The sequence below is a fragment of the Haliotis rubra genome, unplaced genomic scaffold, assembly GCF_003918875.1.
Source record: "Haliotis rubra isolate DU_JTF1 unplaced genomic scaffold, ASM391887v1 Scf665, whole genome shotgun sequence".
NCBI classification, from domain to species: Eukaryota; Metazoa; Mollusca; class Gastropoda; order Lepetellida; family Haliotidae; genus Haliotis; species Haliotis rubra.
This window is the reverse complement of record NW_025767374.1, coordinates 126,724-153,432: the sequence shown is the minus strand read 5'-3', so window position 1 is coordinate 153,432 and position 26,709 is coordinate 126,724. Positions and strand designations below refer to the sequence as shown.

Here is a 26,709-nt window from a genome sequence, read left to right as displayed (position 1 = left end):
ATGCTGTATTAGTTTCCTTTTCACAACACGGGGGCTTTTCTGATAGTCTTTGTGATAGGTAGCCTCCTTGTCCATTTGTTCAAGTGACCGCACAGCTCAGCTTGAAAGTTTCAGCCCAGAATGGTCGAACTTGTCGATTGCTGATGTCCCAGGGCCATTGTTGAGCCTGTGAATTGTGGAAGAAGCCCTCCCAATCATGTTCCTTGAAAAGTTTACATTCTTTGGCAAAGAAATACTCAGTGATCGATTGGCAGCTTCACATTTCTGTGTGTCTGTGTCGATTTCATTTGTTCCACCACTTCTACACTTAACTTCATTTTGAGAATTTCATTAAGCAAGTGTTTATCATTGTCATCCATATTATAATGAGTGATACTATTGCAGCCGAGGAACATGGATCGCTGCCACCAGCTGTTTGTTACACCGCCACCACACACAACTGAGTACCGGGCACACCTGGAGCAGTCGCCGCTGTAGCACTTGAGGGTTGCTTCGAGCACTCTTGGTAAGATACTACGAAGTGTTTTCATGTCACCTGCATGATCTTTCATGAGTTCTTTTAGTATCATGCTGCACCGTGCTTTGACATCCTGGCTCAGCACCTTCTTTGCTTCCATTTTATGTGTACGGGTAGTGCCGGGGAACATATCTGGGTTAACATCAGCTCTGTAACATTGTCGGAACTGTCCTTGAGCCAAGTGGGTGGGGTCAGCTAGCCTTTGCACCTTCCAACACTTGGGTCTAACACTTTCAGAGCTTTGTCTACTCCATCTGCAGACTTTGAATCCCCATCGGTTGTAGCATACTTTATGAGTACACCCTGTAGTGCGAGCTGATTACCAATGTCCTCTCCCATATTGAACTCAGAGAATGGAGTGAAGGCCGACATGTTCGCAGTACAGTCTGGGAGCCCCCCTGGACATTTCACATCCATGCCTTTTCCTTTCAGCCAGGCACCAGTCCAGCAGAGCTTATTCTGGAATGACGCACCGATGATGAACTTCTTGTCACTAACAGTTTCGCAGGTGATGCCGATTGCATGTGATGCATTTCGCCCTGGCTTCTTCCTGCTTGCTATTGTTGTCGAGTTGTATCGGCCATCCATAGCAATGTTCATCCCACATGGCTCAGTACCCTTCTTTCGATTAACTTCCTTCACTAACTCCACCTTTTCTGCCATATCCTTAGTGTTAAGTTCAGTTACAGCCTTAGCCACCTTGTTGGAGGTCCTCTGCATACTGCTCCTGCATGGGGGTGGAATGTCCATGTTGGCCATCAGTAACCTCGCTCTCGTATTTCCTATAGGTGTGTCTTGTAGACCCAAGGCAAGTCCGACGTTGGGTGCTGCTGGGTTTGGCCCAGGTTTACCCGTCTCGATTGCTTTGTATAACTTCATTTCAGGTGCTACAAAGTCACAGTTACTTTATTGCAAAAATGTTTTGGTCCACAATCTACACATGGTATTGACACCAGCCTTCCTTGATTTGACCCCAAGTTCAATGCTGTGTTTTAGGATCGTAACTTCCGGTGATCATTGTTTACAGTGGATACAGCAAAATTGACATGGCTGATCCAGGCCCATATTTTGCCAGTTAAGTGACAAGTGGCAGGTTGGTCAGCATGCAACAGGAGAACAGCCTACGACCGATATTAATTATGGTGCACTGGCATGTCACTGTAGATAGCAAAGAAGAAAAATAATTGTGGTCTAAGGCCGCATGGTGAAGGATATCAGCTCACAGCGGAGAGCTGTTAGCGTTACCCAGCACCCACCACGAGGAGGCTGCTCCTCAAGGGTGTCTTAGTGGTAAATAATCACATTTCATTAGATAAACACATTTTCAATATTAGGATGTTTACAGAAATATTGGGGAAGAAATTGATGTCTAAGGGCATTTAGAGCTGGGTAGTACAATATAAAGTGAAGATCATCACGGACAGAATATGTACATAATTGACAGATTCTCTTACATCTTTCAATGCTGAACCAACGTCCAACCTGTGGTTTGAAGTTCTAAATTTAGTTAACCAGCGTCTATATTAATAAGGTAATTGTAACAAATAAAACAAACAAATTAGTGAATGCTTATACTTTATATAGAAATAACCCTTCAATGAGTCAACAGCAAAGCGCCACCATAACTGCTTAAACTAATCATTGAGAACGAATTGTACATTTTTTTAACCAAACAATGCTAGGTGCAGATTGGGTGAGCCAAATATAATACAATCAAGTATCCTGTAGGATAGACTTGACACTTGTTGTCTTACTCTCCTTCGGTGACAGAATTTTATAATTTACCTTTAATTGTTACTATATTTATATCTTGATTTAGTCACGATATGGCTGAAATATTGCCGATGTGACTTTAACTCTTAACTCACTCACTCACTTGACACTTAACAACAATGAAAAATTAAGATCAGCATTGAAAGAAACTAAGTTGTGCATAACATTATAAAAATGGTATTTAATTTGCCGTTACAACATAACATTTTAGCCCAGTTTGATATAATTCTGACTTGTACGGATAAACTGAAGGTGTATCCACCTAATTCCCGGTAAATCATAAAATCTGGAGTTGATTGCTTCACGTTCAAATATATTTACAAAATTTAATATGGACACGTTCGATAATGGTGAGATGTTCAAACCCCAAAACTTCGGCGCCTTAGAGAAGGATAGGTTTAATAAGATTATCAAATAATTTCAATTAGCAGTGTATTATTAATTTGAATATCAAGTTTTAAAGATAACAAACATTGCCTTATTAGCTTGTATAGTAAGGCTTGTGATTGCTCTAACGAACCGACCATTACCTGTGAAAAGTACACCAAGATACAGATATTCATTTGAAATGTAAATAGATGTACCATTTAACGTCAAGTTGTATTTCAATTTACAATATCCTTTGGGAAATATAACAAACTTTGTTTTGTTTTTCTAAATTCACACTAAGTTTCCATTCTTTACAATAGTGATCAAACACATTCAAAGAGTTTTGCAAATCATCACTTGTTTCAGCTGATATGACAGCATCGTCAGCGTAAAGTAACATCAACATGTTCATAAAGATACCAAGCTGGCCCTCAATAAGCTTATTTACATGTTCGAGGCCAGTTACATCAAGATCATTTACATACAAAGCAAAGACGAATGGAGATAGATTTCCACCCCGCTTAACTCCAATCTTACACGTGAAGGCATTTGTTACTACACCAACATGTACAGCTCTAGATTTTATATGCTCATACATATTCTTTATGATACAGAAACAGTTTCCATCGATATTACTCTGAATTATTTTATACCAAAGATCACTTCTCCAAACAGAATTAAAAGCTTTACTAAAATCAACGAAAACACAAAAGAGTTTCCCTTTTAAATTTTGGTTAATGTCATTTAATGATTTCAGAACATAAATTTGATCCATCGTAGAATATTTACTTCTAAAGCTGGCTTGTGCCTAATTTCGATGTGGTATTGCTGGTTTTAACATACAATTATACAGAAGATCGAAGAGTGCAGATATCGCAATTGCCATGTGTCCACATTGCCTTAATAAATTAGAAAATGAATATCATGTATTACTAGAATGTCCATTGTACAACGATCTACGGAAAAAATATCTACCATGTTCTTACTACACCAACCCCAACTATCACAAGTTTGTAACTCTTCTGAATTCAAAATCAACTAATATACTAGTACGTTTAGCTGTGTATTGTACAAAAGTACCATCACATACAGATCATATGTGAATCAATGTCCAGGCGCTCCGGACTCTTTACTATTGTGAATGTTGATGTACTGTTGGCCTCATGGCCATCCATACAAATAAAATCATCTGTCTGTCTGTCTGTGCCTTACTTATTTAATCAATTTTGTCTGAATACTTTTGAAATTGTGCACTTAAAATTGAAGTAATAAGCTTTCCTAAACAACTTAATAAAGAAATGCCCCCGTAGTTACATGGTTCAGCAGGGTCCCCTTTGTTTATATAAATAGGATTCATATAACCAACTAGCCAAGATTCAGGCATTAAATAAAGATTTTTTTAGAATTTTACTATACGTTTGTAAACGTATTCTGGGACTATTCCGGTCACAATGATGTTTGTCATATTGTTTTTGTACTTTTATGATACTTTTTACGTGCCAATTTTCATTCCTGATTAAACCATGGTTTAGATTTTGATTGAAATGTATTACTGTATATACTGCTCATAGTAGCCGCTGTTCTAGAAATTAGTTTGTCATAAATTAGATTGGTAGCAATATCAATACATTCCTCAGCATTGCTCACATCCAGTTTATCAATTCTCTTACCAATATCGCCTACAAATGTCTCATCAAAATGATGTACAAATGCATCTTGTTTAACTGGATCCAACTTTTTTACTGCACTTTTAGTCTTTTCGGGCACGTTTGAGGCCTGAACCTCAGTAGTAACTGAATCAACGGTATCTGTCGTGCATGAGCAAGTTATGCTTGAATGTACATCAGTGTAGCTAGGATCAAATTCACTCACTTTGCCCAAGTTGCAAAACTTATTGAACGCCCTTCGTATGTCAGACATATAGTTATTTCGTGGCCAAGGGATATCTTATTCTCATGGTATCAACGGAAAGATTAAAAGATATTACAATTCGGTGTAAGCCTATAGCTGGCGTCTTGAATTTCTGTGTGGTCAAGTGCCGTGAGCCTGCCATCACCTATATACAATGCAAGAACAGGTACTGTTATTAATATTTTCATCTAATATTTTCATCAAAGCTGTTCAAGACCGAAAAAAGGAACCTTAAACGTGATGTTTACCCCGATCGCAAGGGTATAGAGACCCTTTATGAATTATAATTCACCATTCAACCAACTGATCCAACGTCAAGTGATGCTACTGCGACGCCACGCCTATCAGCTTAGGAGCGAGAGAGAGAGGAGTGGGTTGTCTGGAATGCTGGAATGTTGGAATGTCAAAGATCCATATTCCACTATTTTTAGACTACCCCAATATCTACAGCAAACCGGAGCACCAGTGATCGTCCTGGACAACCCCCAGACAGGATCGCCATATTGTTCTGTTCAGCTTCATAACCGATTTCTGCCTGCCACCTGTACAGCTTCAGGCATTCGATTGAGATGAGATGCATCAGTCCTGCAATTGTTCCAGGTCGTCTCTGGTAACATGGACTCATCGCTCGGCGTCGCTACATTCTAATCCGACACATAGACACCGACAGTTTCGATTGAAGTGGCCTCAGCGACATCGAAAGACGCGGAGACAGTGGCAAAGTGTCCTCTTCACAGATGAGTCCCGTTTCCATATCAGTCACGTTGACTGCGGAGTTCGTGTGTGGAGAACCGTGGTGAACGTTATGCGAACCGTTGTGTGAGACAGGTCGATATGTGGGGTGGCGGTAGTGTGATAGTTTGTGGGGGTGAGACAGGTCGATATGTGGGGTGGCGGTAGTGTGATAGTTTGTGGGGGTGAGACAGGTCGATATGTGGGGTGGCGGTAGTGTGATAGTTTGTGGGGGTGAGACAGGTCGATATGTGTGGCGGTAGTGATAGTTTGTGGGGTGAGACAGGTCGATATGTGGTGTGGCGGTAGTGTGATAGTTTGTGGGGGTGAGACAGGCCGATATGTGGTGTGGCGGTAGTGTGATAGTTTGTGGGGGTGAGACAGGTCGATATGTGGTGTGGCGGTAGTGTGATAGTTTGTGGGGGTGAGACAGGTCGATATGTGGTGTGGCGGTAGTGTGATAGTTTGTGGGGGTGAGACAGGCCGATATGTGGTGTGGCGGTAGTGTGATAGTTTGTGGGGTGAGACAGGTCGATATGTGGTGTGGCGGTAGTGTGATAGTTTGTGGGGTGAGACAGGCCGATATGTGGTGTGGCGGTAGTGTGATAGTTTGTGGGGGTGAGACAGGCCGATATGTGGTGTGGCGGTAGTGTGATAGTTTGTGGGGTGAGACAGGTCCGATATGTGGGGTGGCGGTAGTGTGATAGTTTGTGGGGTGGGTGAGACAGGTCGATATGTGGTGTGGCGGTAGTGTGATAGTTTGTGGGGGTGAGACAGGCCGATATGTGGTGTGGCGGTAGTGTGATAGTTTGTGGGGGTGAGACAGGCCGATATGTGGTGGCGGTAGTGTGATAGTTTGTGGGGGTGAGACAGGCCGATATGTGGTGTGGCGGTAGTGTGATAGTTTGTGGGGGGTGAGACAGGCCGATATGTGGGGTGGCGGTAGTGTGATAGTTTGTGGGGTGAGACAGGCCGATATGTGGGGTGGCGGTAGTGTGATAGTTTGTGGGGTGAGACAGGCCGATATGTGGGGTGGCGGTAGTGTGATAGTTTGTGGGGGTGAGACAGGCCGATATGTGGTGGTGGCGGTAGTGTGATAGTTTGTGGGGGTGAGACAGGCCGATATGTGGGGTGGCGGTAGTGTGATAGTTTGTGGGGGTGAGACAGGCCGATATGTGGTGTGGCGGTAGTGTGATAGTTTGTGGGGGTGAAGACAGGTCGATATGTGGTGTGGCGGTAGTGTGATAGTTTGTGGGGGTGAGACAGGCCGATATGTGGTGTGGCGGTAGTGTGATAGTTTGTGGGGTGAGACAGGCCGATATGTGGTGTGGCGGTAGTGTGATAGTTTGTGGGGGTGAGACAGGCCGATATGTGGTGTGGCGGTAGTGTGATAGTTTGTGGGGGTGAGACAGGCCGATATGTGGTGTGGCGGTAGTGTGATAGTTTGTGGGGGTGAAGACAGGCCGATATGTGGTGTGGCGGTAGTGTGATAGTTTGTGGGGGTGAGACAGGTCGATATGTGGGGTGGCGGTAGTGTGATAGTTTGTGGGGGTGAGACAGGTCGATATGTGGGGTGGCGGTAGTGTGATAGTTTGTGGGGGTGAAGACAGGTCGATATGTGGTGTGGCGGTAGTGTGATAGTTTGTGGGGGTGAGACAGGTCGATATGTGGGGTGGCGGTAGTGTGATAGTTTGTGGGGGTGAGACAGGTCGATATGTGGGGTGGCGGTAGTGTGATAGTTTGTGGGGGTGAAGACAGGTCGATATGTGGGGTGGCGGTAGTGTGATGGTTTGTGGGGGCATCAGTCCACATTTGAAACACCTCTGCATGTTTACAGAGAACGTGTCACGGATGTTACCTACACAGGAAGGGTTGCGGACTCATATGACCGCCCATATGACCATTCCCCATATGACCGCCCATCCACGTCTACACATGTACACGTTACAGCAAGACAATGTCCGAGCGCACACAGAGAGGCAGGCTATTGACTTACCTCGCTGTGCTAGACTTCCCTACCTTTTCACCAGATTTAGCGGCGCCCATTGAACACATCTGGGATGACATTGGTAGAAAACTTGCAATGGCCCCAATGGCGCCCATTGAACACATCTGGGATGACATTGGTAGAAAACTTGCAATGGCCCCAATGGCGCCCATTGAACACATCTGGGATGACATTGGTAGAAAACTTGCAATGGCCCCTCCACCCCCCTACCTCCACCCGTCAACATCCTTCAATACGGCAACAGATACCCCAAGATCAGATACTGACCCCTATACAATCTTGATCTTGTTGTTTGTTACAAGTTTGATACAAGTGCCAGCAATACATTAATTGCACAGTCTCCACACATTCGTATGACGTGTTATTAATGATGCGTTTCTAACGTAGTTCATTATAGATTGAAAAACAGTATTAACCACTAACTGCAGTAGGTAGGTATTGCCTGCAGAAAGAGCTACCTATCGAGCTAAGATATAAAATGAATTACACACGTCCAATATTTCGACATACATACCACAACTTTGGTTTCCTCTAACCTCAAGACCATCTCAGAGGAAAGGTTTAGCTTGATTGGAACTTTGTCGTGTGTGTTGAAGCTGGGTCCACGTATGACGTCCATTTTTCTGGTTCGCACAAGAAGATATGAGTTCTTTTTGTACTTAAATGTCACATCAATTGTGCCAAAGTCGAAAAGTCTACCAACTCCCCGTCTGCCACGGTAACTGAAAATCATAGACGAAATTGATCACGTGGAGTATCCTTCTCAGACGAGCACGAGCACATTTAGCATGAAGGTGGTCTCTTCCTCGAGGGCTTTCTTAAAAGGTGCTACTTCTATAGGTCTACATGTGGTATTTAGTGGGGTGAAGTTGAGGAAACGTGGGGTTTAATGGCACGTCAATGTAATACGAGTACAACAATATCTAACAACAAATTGTAATCCCACATAACAACACACCCGTTCCCCTATACTCATAATAGTTCTTGCTCACCTGTTATAGGGCCCTGGCACTCCTGTAGTTATGATGTGGGAATCTCTGTAGGCCTTACAAGGTAATATGATGCGAAGGAAGGGTCTGTTACGTGTATTCTGAAAAACATTCAGCAAATCTGAAAAATCATTAACTATATTTATATGCAGCGCCTTTATGTTTAGTTGGTATTTGCGTCAACTAGCTTGATAGTACATGTAATGCGCTCAGATCAATGCTTTGCTTGACACATCTTTCTTGGAACTCCATGGGTGAGTGAGTGAGTTTAGTTTTACACCGCACTCAGCAATGTTACCTGTGAACCTGTACGCCATGTGTAAGTAGAAACTTTGTAAATCTGTATGTAGTCATTGTGGAAGCACACAATTGAAGTGGTTGTAAAATAACAAACACAACGGGCTAACGGCGGCAGTGGGTGATATGGAATTTGGATTTACCTCCCCTGGTTGTTGACAAGAAAATTTAGCATGCCGAACAGTTCCTATAAGTCTATACAAAAGTAAGATTCGTGACCTTCTCAGTCTTGGCTTGTGTCCTATCTACATGCCAAATGCGGACATGATACATGTTGTACCCTGGTTATAATGCCACCGTTTGTCCAGGAGAAAATATGGCATTATATCTAGGTCGGCATTATAGCCAGGGAGGATAGTTAGAGGACCTGTGCAATCAACAAGGTGATTGAGCTGATGTCTCCTGTAATGAGCCTTCAATGTCTGGATAATCCCAGCGTCTAGGGGCTGCAGGTGACTTGTTGTTGTAGGTAGCAGGAAGTGTATTATGACATGTGTTATCCCATCTGGGATTACCAAACTTTTGTTCATGGTTGATGTACAAACTGACAAAGAAATTGGACTGCGTCAAGCTGTGCAACAAGAATCAATCTGTGGCGGTCAAGGATACACTACGTGCAATTGTGCGCAAAGTGCTAAGCAGTGCAAAACCAACAAATGTAGATGTTACAGAGCAGGACTTAAGTGTAATAGCCGTTGTCATTCAAGCTTGAAATATGAAGAAGAGCATATTTACACATTTCCTGATTTGACACATTCACTGTAACATAACACCGCCTCCGTGGTGTAGTGGTTAGAGCGTCCGCCCGGAGCGCGGAAGGTCGCGGGTTCGATCCCCGACCGCGTCATACCAAAAGACGTTAAAATATGGTACTTGTTGGTCCCTGCCTGGCGCTGGGCATTAATGGGTACAACAAGGACTGGTCGGCTCGGAGTCAGTATAATGTGTCTGAGTGGGGTATTCATGCTTCACTGCGGCATGGTATCTCAGTGGGCTAGCACTATAAAAAACCAGCTTCAGTCTTGGCTAGTACAAGCAGCCGCACATACACATACACACACATGCACGTGGTCATATGAGCGAAATATTGAGAGGGATATCCATGTGGAACTACAGCATGGTATCCCAGTGGGCTAGCACTACAAAGTTTGTCTGTTTGTTTGTTTTTTGTTTGTTTAAGGCCGCACCTAGCAATATTCCCGCTGTTTGGGTGGCAGTCTTTAAATAATCGAGTTTGGATCATTAAAAGCAGGACCGTAAGAAATCGGCTGCAGGCAGCAGGATACAAGGACAGGAGACCCATCAAGCGTAAAAAAGCGGAGACTTTCCCATTGAGAGTCGTTTCTTATTGCCTATTGTGGGTGGTCGTGCTCGTGTTTGGAGACAAAGACACACAGCTATGATTCTCCGCAATATCCAGGGGATGGTTACCATTTGGGCAGAGTAAAATGGCATGAGATGCATTTCCTTTGGGTTGCAAGATGGACCTCATTACCATTCCTGGTAATTATAATGACCTCAATATCGACAGGGGATCAATGAGAGGGTAGTTGTCCCACATTTTGATAACCATCCTCTGCTCACAAGGCTCAGCTTTATGGATGACAATGCCAGGCCTCAAAAAGCACGTGCTGTCACCAACATCTTGCAGCAGAATGCTGTTGAGGCCATCCCATGGCCAACCATTGAGCATATCGATCCAACTGAGCATCTGTGGGACATTTGGTAGGCGACGTCGTGTTCGGCAGGGAAACCCACGTGTCCAGACTCTCAATGGATTGCCTGATGCTTTGCATGAAGAATGGAACAGGATTCTTCAGAATCAAACCCGGCGGTTGATCCAAGGCATGAGGTGTCTTGAACCAGTTGTTCGTGTGCACAAGATTTCACAAGGTACTGATGGAATTGCAAGATATTATTCTTCAGTTCCATGAACACGATATGTGCATTGTACTCACAGTTAAGTCTATGCAAGATAACTGACATTCGTAATGTTTTTGTATTACATGACGTCATTTTCCAAATCTGTACAATCTTAAAATAAACCAGATATGTGTCATGGTAATCTTGGATATGTTTCTCCTCAACCCTTTCTTTTCACTACAAATTTAATTTTTTACACAAGTTCATCAACGTTGGTCAATCTGGGATATTACGAGCGTTGCTTTATTAATGTCCATATGTATATATGCAGGTGATGTATTGATCACGAAACAGCATTCCAATGACATGAACCCACTCCAGTTCCAACGTCTCTAGAAATAGGTCAGTTATACGTAATTCCTCTGATAGACGGAACAAATCCCTGAAGTATTGATGGTTGTAAGCATCAGATTTCATGCACGCACGGATGGACATAGGCAGACAGACAGACACATACTTACTCTCAAATCCCAGTAAGCCTTAAGACACTCAGCTGACGTCGAGAGGGGACTCCAGCTTCCTGAACTGAGGCAGGTTACGGAGTTAACGTTACCACAGAAGCCGTAGCCGCTGTTGCAGGTGTAGGTGGCCACGTCTCCAACATTCGATGAAGGAGCTGCTAGTGCCATATTGGTCTTGTCACTTGGAGGGTCACATCCTGGGGCTGAAAACCATTTGGGGGGTAGATAGATGGCTTTATTTCTTCCAGATATGAAAATTACAAGCATTCAGACATCACATGATATTTACAGACAAGTGATTATATAAATGGCCATATCCTGGTGTGAGGGCTAATAAAATTTGGGTTACAAACCTCATTAGATTCAAATTAGAGTGAGTGAGTTAAAATATTACGTCACATCGGCCATATTTCAGATATATATTTTTAAAAACCTGTCAGCTAAGGACAGTATATAACGACTAGATTATCACAAATTAATTAAAACTAGTTTAAGTTCAGTGTAAAATGCTAAATCATTTCAAAAGAACACAATATAAAACCGGGCTATAGATCGCTAGCAACTGAAGGTGGATCACCATGCTAGGGACCATGGGGCCTTACATTACTTTTGCTACCTGCATGGGCCGATACAAGTTAGATGTGTGATCACGTTATTAACATCACCATATTATTAAGACTTCAGGTACATAGATAATGTAATATACAACGGAAGAAGTAACTGTGCATAACATAAAATTGCATAAAATATAAGTTTTTTGCAAAGGTATAAAAATAATCTCATTTGATCTCACATATCGCACGTGGCACGTGCATTTTGTACACAATGAATTTGCTCACTTTTTGCATGCTTTTTGTGACCTGAAGTTCGCCCCCCTGATATTGAAAATTGAAGAACGGGTAATTATTCTCTAGCCTCTGAATGCAGTGGAAAACTGCGCAAAGGTCGTGCCACGACTTACAGAAAATCAGCATCACCGCGCCTTGGGTATGCTGGAGACTGGAATGGTGAAAAATGTATTTGCCAGGCATTTTGGTGTCCCTCGAAATACGATCTCATCTCTATGGAGACGTTTTCAAATAATGGGAACACGAAAGATTTGCCATGCGTGACGTCACCAAATTCGGTTGACAACCACATTCGGCTGACCAATCTAAGGAATCCATTCCAGACTGCCAGTTTAACTGCTCGGACCATTCCTGGCTTACGTCCAATAAGTTCCAGCAATGTACGGAACCGACTGATGGAGCACAACATCAGGCCCCGACTGCCTGCAACACATCCGATTTTGCTCCAACGTCACCGACAGGCACGTCTTTCCTGCAGACAGCATCTAGGGTACAGGAGACAAGATTGGGATGGTGTTTACTGACGAGTGGAAATTTCATCTGGACAGCTCAGATGGCAGGGCATGCGTGTACATACGGTGAGGTGAACGGTATGCTGACGCGTGCGTTCAACAACGTCGACATTTTGGTGGTGACAGTGTTATGGTAGGTGGGTGACACAACTTATGGTCTGACACAATTTGTAGGTGGCAATCTGACAGGTCTGCAATACAGGGATGGGATCAATGGGCCTCATGTGCAGCCCCCTATCGAACACGCTTGGGATGAAATGGAGAGACGTTTACGTCTCCCAGAATCAGCCAATGGGGTCAGCTGAATTGGGACAAGCTTTGGCCCAGACATGGAACAACATTCCCCAAGTTATTTCATTCGCTTAGTGTTGTGTATGTGTCGTGGTTGTCAAGCCTGCATCAACGCCAATGGTGGACGCACGTGATACTGAATTTGTCAACTGACTTTTAACACCGCATCTCTTCAAAGAGACGTGTCACGATGCCTAGTGTCAAATCATACAGATTTTGACATTATACTGTCAACATTCAAACAGTCATTAAGGAAAACACCACAAATCATGTTATTATCTTTTTGCATTGAAAAATGGCATAACATCAAATAATGCACAGTTACTGTATTCCAGTAGTACGTAATTCAGTAATGGTCAAATAGACGTATCCGTTCTACTTAGTTACCCACCTGGTGACTGTACCTTCGATGATCTTGGTGCAACTGTGATGGCCGTTTTCTCTAGGTTCGGAGGCCGTTCTCTCCTGCGCGGTGGCCGTTTTCTCGATTTTTAAGGGGGTCCCTTTTCTCCGTCTCCCTCTGCTAAAACCCGGTATCATTACTGTTTGATAGTCATTCATTATCACGTGTTCATAACATTGTTCTGCTTGACTGTTTTGAATTCTCCATCATAAGGGATAAATATTGCAATGTAAAAACACTTAAGGATCTTTTTACCACTGTTAGATCTCCTTTAATCAATGATTTCTTAAAAGAAATTGATTTCATTGATGAATTCTGATTAATATGGTCTGTAGATAGATGTATTTTAATAATTGGTAGTTTAGATTAGTAACTTAGATTGTTAGTGGCTGTACCCTCACGGGGGGTTAAAGTACTGTAAATTTATTGTCCTTCTTAGAGGGTACGTATGTCCCAAAACTTTCAAAGTCTTTTCAGATCTACACACTTTTTTAATCGTAGAATATTTGTTGTTTTATTCTGGCTAACTATCAGCACAATCGCCAATGGCTGAAGGGATGGTATAAATCCAACTAGGGTCCATGCAGGTAGCCAAAGTACTTAAGTCCCCATGGTTCCTAGAGTGGTGATCTACCTGCAGTTGTTGGTGATCCTCAGCCTATTTTATATTTGTATTGTCCTAATCTGAAATCCTATTTTAGAGATATATGCTAGTTTTATTTCTTGATATTGTGATATTCTAGTCGGTTTTACTGTCCTTCGATGACAGGTTTTTATAATTTACCATAAATTACTATGTATAACAATTAAATGTTCTCGTCACTATATGGCCGAAATATTGCCGATGTGACGATAAATTATAACTCACTCACTCCTAACATTGTTGGAGTAGACCGATCCAGTCTGTCGATCAAAACTGGCTCATGCGTCCAGTTTGGCCAATCAGCAGGCCAGGCGTGCTGTGTGGATTTGTCAGACTTATTTCCGGAGTCAAACGATGCCTCCGAAGCGATGTGCTTCGAATTATGCCATTTACACACGCTACACATCTATTACATATTGCTGTGATTTGATGTGTACTTTTAACAAACCATTACGGTCAAGACGAAAAAAATTGAGGCGGATCAAGGAGCGCGATAGGCCCAGTCCTGATCGAATACAAAAACTATGTGAGAAGAATAGTGACTTCTGGAGTATTGGGCGGAGTGAAATAAAGTGTATATCTTAATTATGAGGACATTTCAGTGAGTGAGTGAGTTAATATTTAACGTCACATCGGCCATATCTCAGCCATATCGTGTCGATGAGGACATTTGAAGCTTTGTTACAACATAAATTTTATTCACATATATTGGTACATTTTAGGAGCAATATTGCAAGTGACATTTTGATTAATTCACTGGAAATGATAGCAAGTTATTTTTTAAGAATCTTGCTCTTGTTAGTAAATGTGGAAGGGTAATAAAATAAATAATAATCTAATCAATTATAAATAATTATTTAATTGATTGGCATATCAGATTCATATGATTTTAAGGCAGAACTAGGCAAACAAACACTATACAAATCATGTCAGGACAATCACTTGGTATTAACTTAGTTTGTTGGCTCCTGCTTTTAGATGTCTTTTTTAAATAATGCATTTACTAATGTATTGCTAGTATCATAACTCATCAAAGTTATTTCAACATCCAGAGAATTTGAAAAAGCAACCCTACGTTTTGGTCACATCCTTGTCAGGCATTATCCAGTCCTGGAACAGAATAACTTACAAAAATCTCAGTTGACTTTTCATGTAATGAAATAAATATTGAAACATATATTTAACCCTGATTTGATGTAATGTTTCTAATAAATCATCAGTTTTTGAGGAGGTTACTAATATTTGAAGACCGAGCCAAAGCTAGTGTTTATTAAGATGTTGGTTTTGGACAAATTCTTCAAGGTTTGTTGATGGTTATTTGGAAAATGGGCTTCATTTTAAATTGCACACTGGTTTGTAGGAGTTGAACGCTTTTCATGTGTGTTTTCCTAAACTTTTGCTATGACTTTACCAAATATTGAATCAACCTTACTATAGTTTTTATGACACTAGTAAGTATCACAGAAAATGAAATAGATCAAAATTTAGCAATGTCCTCTAGGGGATATAGTCTCAGATCTAATAAAACAAAGATTATCATTGCTTAAGATGCAATATTGTCAATATGTATTTGTATTGACAAAAAGCTTTGAACTTAGGATATATTATTTGCACCTTATTTGCACTAGTAGTTAGCAGTTAAATATCTCTGAAGAAGAACAATATTTTTGTATTTTGTGTAACATTCTATTTCAATGCTAGTTAATTGTTCGGATAACAGCTAGTGGATCCTCTGTTCAAAGATTTTGTATCACAGGTTTCCTATTTCTGGAAGTTGGTTCTGCTAGTGTGCAGGTGCAGACTGAATCTTGGATCTTCTTTGTGTTCTGGTGCTGTGACATACCTGTACATAAACGCTGGTAGTTCATGAAGTCAAGTATTGTGAAAGTTTGTATGTAAGTTAGGATTCCACAACAAACTACATACATTGTATAGAAAATTAAAATGGACAGGATGGTTTTAAATAATGGATTTCCTTATATTGGATATTATTATATGGATTTTCCTCATTTGCAACCCCCTATCGAACACGCTTGGGATGAAATGGAGAGACGTTTACGTCTCCCAGAATCAGCCAATGGGGTCAGCTGAATCGGGACAAGCTTTGGCCCAGACATGGAACAACATTCCCAAAGCTATTTCATTCGCTTAGTGTCTTGTAAGCGTCGTGGTTGTCAAGCCTGCATCAACGCCAATGGTGGACACACGTGATACTGAATTTGTGAACTAACTTTTAACACCGCATCTCTTCAAAGAGACGTGTCACGATGCCTAGTGTCAAATCATACAGATTTTGACATTATACTGTCAACATTTAAACAGTCATTAAGGAAAACACCACAAATCATGTTATTATCTTTTTGCATTGGAAAATGGCATAACATCAAATAATGCACAGTTACTGTATTCCAGTAGTACGTAATTCAGTAATGGTCAAATAGACGTATCCGTTCTACTTAGTTACCCACCTGGTGACTGTACCTTCGATGATCTTGGTGCAACTGTGATGGCCGTTTTCTCTAGGTTCGGAGGCCGTTCTCTCCTGCGCGGTGGCCGTTTTCTCGATTTTTAAGGGGGTCCCTTTTCTCCGTCTCCCTCTGCTAAAACCCGGTATCATTACTGTTTGATAGTCATTCATTATCACGTGTTCATAACATTGTTCTGCTTGACTGTTTTGAATTCTCCATCATAAGGGATAAATATTACAATGTAAAAACACTTAAGGATCTTTTTACCACTGTTAGTTCTCCTTTAATCATTGATTTCTTAAAAGAAATTGATTTCATTGATGAATTCTGATTAATATGGTCTGTAGATAGATGTATTTTAATAATTGGTAGTTTAGATTAGTAACTTAGATTGTTAGTGGCTGTACCCTCACGGGGGGATAAAGTACTGTAAATTTATTGTCCTCCTGAGAGGGTACGTAATGTCCCAAAACTTTCAAAGTCTTTTCAGATCTACACACTTTTTTAATCGTAGAATATTTGTTGTTTTATTCTGGCTAACTTTCAGCACAATCGCCAATGGCTGAAGGGATGGTATAAATCCAACTAGGGTCCATGCAGGTAGCCAATGTACTTAAGTCCCCATGGACCCTAGAGTGGTGATCTACCTGCAGTTGTTGGTGATCCTCAGCCTATTTTATATTGTATTGTCCTAATTTGAAATCCAATTTTAGAGATATATGCTAGTTTTATTTCTTGATATTGTGATATTCTAGTCGGTTTTACTGTCCTTCGATGACAGGTTTTTATAATTTACCATAAATTACTATGTATAACAATTAAATGTTCTCGTCACTATATGGCCGAAATATTGCCGATGTGACGATAACTCACTCCCTCACTCCTAACATTGTTGGAGTAGACCGATCCAGTCTGTCAATCAAAACTGGCTCATGCGTCCAGTTTGGCCAATCAGCAGGCCAGGCGCGCTGTGTGGATTTGTCAGACTTATTTCCGGAGTCAAACGATGCCTCCGAAGCGATGTGCTTCGAATTATGCCATTTACACACGCTATATCTATTAAATATTGCTGTGATTTGATGTGTACTTTTAACAAAACCATTACGGTCAAGACAAAAAAAATTGAGGCGGATCAAGGAGCGAGATAGGTCTCGCGATCAAATAATTGTCTGCACCATCGTTCACGAAACCTACGTCATGCCCGCAAATGAGAATTTGCACGAATTTCCACACTTTTGCACTTGTGCAAAATCATTACCAATTGATGACAACAAATAGCAGTTTAAGACTTTGCAAATGTTATAAACTCAGGCAATTCTTGTAACTACAAAATTGTTTTTACTTAACGTTTTAGTCACTACTGGGCATAGAGTCGGTACGCCATAAAACTGAAATGAGACAGGCGAGAAAGCCGTGACACAATGTAAACAAATCTAACAGAGATCTGCTTTCGGTAAGGGTCGACCGAAATAGCAAAACTTTTTATATTAAAGAACAGTGTGGCGGATACTGTTCCCTTCGGCCTTAGATATTCTTAAATTTGTCACACATTTTAGGATGTTTTAAGTATCAAAAGCACAATCTGAAGGCCTACTGCACAGTTTCTTATTAATAGTGCAAAATATTCGAGGAGTAATATTTTTTATTCCAACGAAAATATTGTCAGTGTCAGCAGTTGACTATCATGCAATATTCAAATATCAACAGTAAGTCATATGAGTGCCTATAAAACTATGCTTCCCTAAATATTTCAGAATTTTTATGAAGAGATGGATGGGACTTTGAATTGAATTACGTTCCTCCATGTGGATCGAATACAAAAACTATGTGAGAAGAATATGGACTTTCTGTAGTATTGGGCGGAGTGAAATAAAGTGTATATCTTAATTATGAGGACATTTCAGTGAGTGAGTGAGTTAATATTTAACGTCACATCGGCAATATCTCAGCCATATCGTGTCGATGAGGACATTTGAAGCTTTGTTACAACATAAATTTTATTCACATATATTGGTACATTTTAGGAGCAATATTGCAAGTGACATTTTGATTAATTCACTGGAAATGATAGCAAGTTATTTTTTAAGAATCTTGCTCTTGTTAGTAAATGTGGAAGGGTAATAAAATAAATAATAATCTAATCAATTATAAATAATTATTTAATTGATTGGCATATCAGATTCATATGATTTTAAGGCAGAACTAGGCAAACAAACACTATACAAATCATGTCAGGACAATCACTTGGTATTAACTTAGTTTGTTGGCTCCTGCTTTTAGATGTCTTTTTTAAATAATGCATTTACTAATGTATTGCTAGTATCATAACTCATCAAAGTTATTTCAACATCCAGAGAATTTGAAAAAAGCAACCCTACGTTTTGGTCACATCCTTGTCAGGCATTATCCAGTCCTGGAACAGAATAACTTACAAAAATCTCAGTTGACTTTTCATGTAATGAAATAAATATTGAAACATATATTTAACCCTGATTTGATGTAATGTTTCTAATAAATCATCAGTTTTTGAGGAGGTTACTAATATTTGAAGACCGAGCCAAAGCTAGTGTTTATTAAGATGTTGGTTTTGGACAAATTCTTCAAGGTTTGTTGATGGTTATTTGGAAAATGAGCTTCATTTTAAATTGCACACTGGTTTGTAGGAGGTGAACGCTTTTCATGTGTGTTTTCCTAAACTTTTGCTATGACTTTACCAAATATTGAATCAACCTTACTATAGCTTTTATGACACTAGTAAGTATCACAAAAAATGAAATAGATCAAAATTTAGCAATGTCCTCTAGGGATATAGTCTCAGATCTAATAAAACAAAGATTATCATTGCTTAAGATGGAATAATGTCAATATGTATTTGTATTGACAAAATATGTTATTTGCACCTTATTTGCACTAGTAGTTAGCAGTTAAAAATCTCTGAAGAAGAACAATATTTTTGTATTTTGTGTAACATTCTATTTCAATGCTAGTTAATTGTTCGGATAACAGCTAGTGGATCCTCTGTTCAAAGATTTTGTATCACAGGTTTCCTATTTCTGGAAGATAGTTCTGCTAGTGTACAGGTGCAGACTGAATCTTGGATCTTCTTTGTATTCTGGTGCTGTGACATACCTGTACATAAACGCTGGTAGTTCATGAAGTCAAGTATTGTGAAAGTTTGTATGTCAGTTAGGATTCCACAACAAACTACATACATTGTATAGAAAAATAAAATGGACAGGATGGTTTAAAAAATGGATTTCCTTATATTCAGTGTCATTTTAGGACGGTGTACAGATTTTGAAGAGGGAAACTTTACTGAGAATTGCTGCAGATCAGCTGTTGAATATTTGCTTCTGGGTATGTCCAGATACGTCCATGAAAACATACTGTTTACAAGTCCAATCACATTTTCCAGATTTCCAAATAAGATCAAATAAGTTATGCGCTGTGACTGATTTGTTTGGATTAATTATATACAGACAAATATGGTGCACGAAGTAGTAAACGGGGAATATTTTCTGCTTTTTATTTACCATTCATTTAATTCATTAAACCATAGAAACCCATGTTTTCAGATTATTTAACTAAGTTAACTATCCGCCAATGGATAACTAAGTAAAGGCGCCACGCACAACGTTGACAATCTATTTATAGATGTGTTCACGGTTTTCATAAAATTATGATAGGAATTTTTTGGGAAAAAAATCCAAGCAACAAAATTCAGTTACCCTTCCCCTGCTGTTATCTTTGACGGAGGTGAGTTGCCAGATAGATTAATTGATTCGAAAGGAAAATACGCTTTCTATTCTCAGCAGCTGGCAGAGACGATTTTTCATGGGGCATGTAACTCATTTTCACTTGCCAATTGCAATCTGCCAACTAAATTATATTAAAAATCACATACCTATAACTTGCCTCTTTTAATATCATTCACAATCGACAGATACCAAAGTACCACAAGCATAATTCATCAACAATGTTCTCAATCACGTACGTTTCGCCGGTGGTGACGCCATTGTGATTGTCCATAGTGGTTGTCCCCCCTAACGTCAAAAACAATGTTTTGGGGCTTATCGGCCGGGACTGGATCGCGGTCTATTGTATAAACGGCCGTGCTTTTAGCAGATATTTTAATGACTATATCCTTGACTTTCAAATTTGTTTCGGAAAGTATGAAAATAATGACACATTGCTTGTCACAAGGGTGATATTCAGGACATCATCCCGGAATATCAAATATTAAAAAAATGCGTACTTGCATGAGATGATGTCTGTGCATGATGTGAATGCTAATGAAATGATTTTACTGCCTGTCTGCTTTTAAATGTTTACCATGTTCCCGTGTTTTATTTCTGGTGAACATTTGACGTGCTCTTGCATGTGTTTGTGTCATCACTACTTCATAGTGAATCTTCGGGTTTTAAGAGTGTTTTTGTCTCTTCAATTTAGGCTGTTCTTATGAATCAACCAAATCCGTTTCATTCTTTGCACCTTCTGAATCAGAAACGGTTTGTGAAAAATGGTTTTAAGAGTTGCCTTTTCAATCTGGTGTTGTTGTTGTTGTTGTTCAATGGTCGGTTTGTAGAATAACTATCTAAACAAGAGTGAGTGGGTGGGTGGGTGAGTGAGTGGATATGACTAAACAAGTTCTAAATGCATGATGAATGCTATAAGGGTAACGCTATTTTTCAAGGCATTTTCATTTGCAGAAGCCCGAGGTATCATTAACTGCCTGACGAAGGAGTGCAGCTTAAAAGACTGAGGGCTTCTGCAAATGATAATGACCTGAAAAAACAACGGTATCGGTTTTGAAGCCTTTACTGCTAACAACAAACAACGGAGGTGACTGACACACTTTTTTACAAATATGGAAACGTCATAGAACAAAATATATGACGTCACTAGTTAGAGTGACGACATTCGACCTTGACCTTTGCCCATACTACCAGCCGCCATTATTTCAATGCTCAACAACGTTAGAGTTCCAGTCGATGTTTTCATTGCTGCATGTTGTAATATATGGTACAATTGTTAAGGTTGGCACCGGCAAGAATGTCCATAATGGCACAAGTACATGTGACGAATGTAAGTCAGAAATGTCGTCACTATTGAACCCAAGTTCAAACGAGCCGTAGGTGATTGAACATCAAAAGCTGAACTCTTTATGGCATCACATAACAACTGGCATGATGATGGCCTGTCGTCAAGCCATTTGGGGGCATTATTGGCCCGCTCATTTCTGTTAACATGCGGGCGTTTTAATGATAATTCTCTTCATTTTAGCTATAAATTCAGATAATAAATACATGTCATTGAAGGACAGTATAAAACCACTAGTATGTCACAGAAATAGAATTCACAACCAGTATATATCTGTCAAATGTTATTTCTTTCCCTTTGTTATTTCCCGGTTCGGGTGTAGCGAGATGTGCGGCGTTAAACAACATACAAACGAAAACTCTAAAGCATTGAAAAAGTGAGATTGTCAACACAAGGATATATGTATACATGCAACATTTCAGCAGGAGAAGTGAACAAAGGGAAACAAACAATTTGTTAGAATCAGACAGTAGGATCTTACAAGGCCAAATTATAAGATTTTGCTAATAGAAGTAATTTATGTGTTGATCGCCACTTGTAACCATACATGCAACATATTTGATTACATGTTGAGCTAATTCAGGGCTCCACACACTTTCAGCTCTCAGTAAATACCACATCGTTCAAACACACCTTCACAGAATGCATATATCCCAACAACAAACTTCACATGAAGCAAATGTCATTACATTTCCTAAAATAGTGACTAATGGTAATTAATACATTGTTCAGATGTGTATCTGAATGTTGAGTTGCTGTTTTTTGTGTTGTTGATGATTACAACGGGCGAAGCAAGGCTAACAAATTTCTTGCAAAAGTCGAGTATAAATGACTTACCCATCATAAGAATTAGAGAGGTAACGCGACCTTGAAATCTCTCAACTCCACGATTGCCGATGTGTCTTCGCATGAGAGAGCATTGCGATGTATCCTTTTCGTAACCAAATACATTGGAACCAGGTGTACTGCTGCTAAGCGCACCACAATCGAGAACAGACACCACCTCTACTCTGTTCAGCAGCGGGTAACTTGAAACTGATGATGGATCAACACTATAGAAGACTGTGTTGTGCATCAAGGCATGGGTTTCGTTGAAGAGCGTCCATGTAAACAGCAGTGCTATCCTCATTGGATACATGATCGCTGTACAAGCGAGCTCAAGCATCTGAGAAGGTGAAGTTCTGTGTGCTCATATAACTGCAATTGATTTTCCTGATTATCATCAATAATATACTGAACATCACTGACAACGCACCAGTCTAAAATTGTCCATATTTTCGTCAAGATGGATTTCAGCATGACAATGATCAATGAATATAACTCACATGAAGTCGAAGGGCATGTCCAGTTGAAAAAATGCTTTAGAAACAAATTCCTGTCCACAGTATGACTCTTAATTCCAAAATGCGTCAACATGCAGCCACGCCATGAAAAAAGCGCGAATTTCATTCTGAAATCATACTGACTGTGACATTAAAAGCAGGAGTATGAGAACCGATTCTCATTGCTTCACTAACGATTGTGAAACGAGGACAGAGATGCCGAGGTTAACCCCTCGCGAAAGAGAACGTGCACTAGGCATGATTCAGGTTGGCACCAGCAGCAGGGATATTGCTCGACAACTTGGACTTGGCCACTCCACCATCGTTAGGCTTCATAGACGACATCAGTAGACAGGCAGCACCCGTGACCTTCAATGACCTTGGCAACAACGTGTTACGACGCTCCATCAGGATCGCCATATTGACCTTGTCCATATCAGTGATTGAACACTGCCGACTGCCAGGACTGCTGCACTAGTTCAAGGTTGACGTGGGGGTCATCAGCGCTGACTCCATGCGACGCCGTCTACACGCTACAGGGCTCCATGCTCGACGTCCTTACGTTGGACCAATTGGGACTGACAGACACCGTAATGAGCGTATACAATGGGCTAGCAGGCATTTTCAGTAAAGGTTACAACAATGGCATGGTGTGGTAGTCACTGACGAGTCACGTCTTATCTACGTAATGCCGACGGCCGATTACGTGTTTGGCGTAGACGTGGTGAACGTTATGCTGATGAGTGTGTGGTTCAGACAGATCTTTGGGTGGTGGGAGTGTCATGGTCAGGTGTGGAATAATTTACAATCACAGGACTGCTTTCATGTCTGTCATGAGAGAGTTAATGCCCTTTATTACCGTGAGCAGATTCTTCAGAATCACATCGTATCTGTCTTCAATCACCACCAAGATGTTCATACTTTTCAACAGGATAACGCACGGGTACACACAACAAGACTTTCCATGCAGTATCTGGCCCAGCAACACATCCAGGCTATTCATTGGCCAGCACAGTCGCCAGATGTATCCCCCCATGGAGCACTTGTGGGACGAAATTGGTCAAAGTCTTTCGCGGCGACAACAAATGCGAAATTTCGGGGACTTGAGGCTGCACTACTGCAGAAGTGGAATGCCATCCTCAAGAACTCCATTCGGACGCTTATTGACTCAATGAGGAGAATTTGAACTGCATGTGTCAATGCAAATGGCGGTCACACGCGATATTGACTTTTCGATTTGACCCCACGTGTGTTTGACCCTTTCTGACTGTGGAACATTTCAATAAATGAGCGTCTTTTCTGTGTTGTTGTATTTGTCAGTCGTCAATCTGTTATTATCCACTCAAAAAATATCAATTCCTTACACGTGCTTTTAATAATCTGAACTTTTATAAGTGGTGCGTTTTCAATGATGTTCAGTATATATTGTCGATGGGTTATTTATAAGCAAATTGAGTTGGGTTTTGCGTTGAACAATATTTTAGTGGTAGCACAATGTGTGAACGTGATTTTAGAGGAAAGACAGCAGGAAAGCACAACACTCGTTGCAGACACATGCCCAAGACACACTGACACCTATGGTATGAGTTTATGAGGTTCGGAAGTCACAATAGCCACTTCTGATAGAAACAGTTGATTTTACAGCGGCATTATCTTATTTATGACAGTTCTGTATTACGCTGATTTGAACACTATTGAAGATATTTTTCGATCTGTCAGCTTACTATTGGTTGAAGCCTTGAATGGAAGTCTCATATGTATAATACCATTTTGGGTGGTTTTGCCAACATTGCCAACGTTGGGTCTACGCCCGAACGCTATCTGGGTAGTACTTTTGTGATGCTGACTGACCTAGACCTAGAAACATGGTGACAACCAACCAGGCACCATGCAGGAATACACTCTGGAAAGCATGTGCTTCAAATGCATGCATGAGCTTTATAGAGGCTAGGACGTGACCGGTGAGCTTTGAAATTACACATGAAGTTTAAGGCCACAGGGGAGTGGTCAAATGTAACAAGCGTACTAGAATCAGTACTTTACTGAGAAGGTGTAATCCCAAATATAACACGTGAAATTACATCTGACCACTTCCTAAATCGCATTGTGTATTCATAGCTTTCGATCGTGGGAGGTGTGCTAGTTAAAGCTTATCACAGGGGTACACAAAGCCCGTGGTACAGGCTACCAGTTGTCCGACTATCATTTTTGTGGAAGCAGCGGTGGCCGAGTGGGTTAGACGGCTGACTTTGTGTGCTGGCGATTAGGTGCCTGACTCGGATGGGACTCAAACCAAACAAGTAATAGAATCTGTACTGAGAAAGTTTAATCATAATTATCTTTCCTGACACTTAGATGTCGTTTTATGATTGGCTGAGCACTCTTCTATTATTTTCAATGTAACCCGCTTACAAGCGAGTAACATTTTCTATGTACCCGGCTTGAATTGAACTCATTTGGTACTTCGTAGTAGTAATTCTTTATCTCGAATAAAATGAATCACGTATGATGTACGGAAATTGCCGATGCGAATGCAAATCGATGGCAGAGATAATTCTAAATTTGTTTTTCTTGTCATCTGGTACTCCATACTATGATCCGATACCCGTGCTTCAAACAGTTCAAAATTACCATTGAGGTGTTCCGTAAGATATATACGTTGTTCACTGGTCCCTCGGGGCGTATGGGTTGACGTACCCTTCGGGCTCAGGGAACATAAACAAACATCGAGGGTACATCAGCCCATGTCCCCCTCGAGACCAGTGAACCACATGTATCTTATGTCCAGCCTTGATATCATGGGGAAAGATCCACTAGTCGGACGAAAGTCCATATCTTTTGTTCATGCCTGATAGCCGAACTTCAGGCCGAACTCGATGGCGGAACATATTAGGGCAGGAAACAAACCCATTATTGGGGGGTGATTTGATCAAATTGAGAGGTATACATGATCTATGTATCAAATTAAAGCTGAAGACCTATAGAATAATATTAGACATGATGTGGAAATATTCGCGTGGACACTTTCTGGTAAAACCGGATTTTGGGTCAAAAACACTAAAAATCATAATTTTCCAAATATCCTTATTAATTTTCAAACTATTGACCCCATTCAAACAAATTCACCATCAACTGAAAGATTGCTCTCTGTACAATAGAAAAATAATAGTGATTGCAATATTTAGACATAAAATTTTCATTGCATGATTGAAAATTTGGGTAAAAAATGTAATTTTCGGTCCTCCTTTTTGTCAGGTATGATACAGTAGAAGAATAATAAATCTAATTGGTATAATTTCAAAATTACCTTTTAATCACTCATCACTATCATCATTACAGGTAAAGATACATTAATATCTCTAAAATAGAACATTGTTAAAGATACTGAAATATAAGTGTAATGTGTTAGGAACCAACAATCCTTCAAACTAGATTCACTTGCTGTTCTTTTGTAAAGCAATAGTATGTCTTGTGTTAAAGGTTATTGTAATAACTAACAACTTGGAAAAGGAATATGATTATTACACAGGTCATTCTTCATTGTCACTGGTTATCTTCACCAAGATCATTCATGGTGTTAGTGCAATTCTGTCCACGCTTGCAAGGACACAGTTCAATACAGATTGCTCTGTCTAGAAATGCACCACACCGAGGAGCATGGGGACTTGCAGCAGGTGCAAACAAGGCAGTCAAGAACTTCCGAAGCAGTTTGATGTTCAAACAATGTGGGGTTGAGCAATCCATTCACCCTAGTCCAGGCAAAATCTTCAAGGTTACCAAACTCTGGTTTACCACAATGAGAACTTGTCCAGATGCTAGTTTGCGGCATCACACGCTTAACGTGCTGTCGAAAGCTGTCTTCGCATGAGGGAAGTTTGGCAAGCTCAATGTCTGTTGAAATCTCATGTCATTCAAAGAGTGACGTGGTTTAACCTTCTTCCTGGGGTCATACAAGGCTGACGTTAGATTGCCTGCAGACCTCCACTGCTGCATCAAGGTTTCCTGAAGATAAGACTTGATGACTTGAAAACAGATCTTTATCTTTCATCTTTGTCTTTGTCTTCTTGCCAACATGAAAATAATGCTGATGACGTATCTCAGCCAGTAAAGGCATGGATTCCTGGCAAAGCAAATGACATTGA

At 40.6% G+C, this 26,709-nt stretch overlaps 1 long non-coding RNA gene across 1 annotated transcript; it reads left to right on the top strand.

The window, feature by feature from the left end:
* The first annotated feature begins 3,054 nt into the window (after nucleotides 1–3,054).
* On the top strand, nucleotides 3,055–19,936 carry LOC124257541. Its single transcript, XR_006893298.1, has 3 exons — nucleotides 3,055–3,065; nucleotides 12,478–12,481; nucleotides 19,800–19,936. It is a non-coding gene; the product is annotated as an uncharacterized LOC124257541 (long non-coding RNA).
* The last annotated feature ends 6,773 nt before the right edge of the window (nucleotides 19,937–26,709 follow it).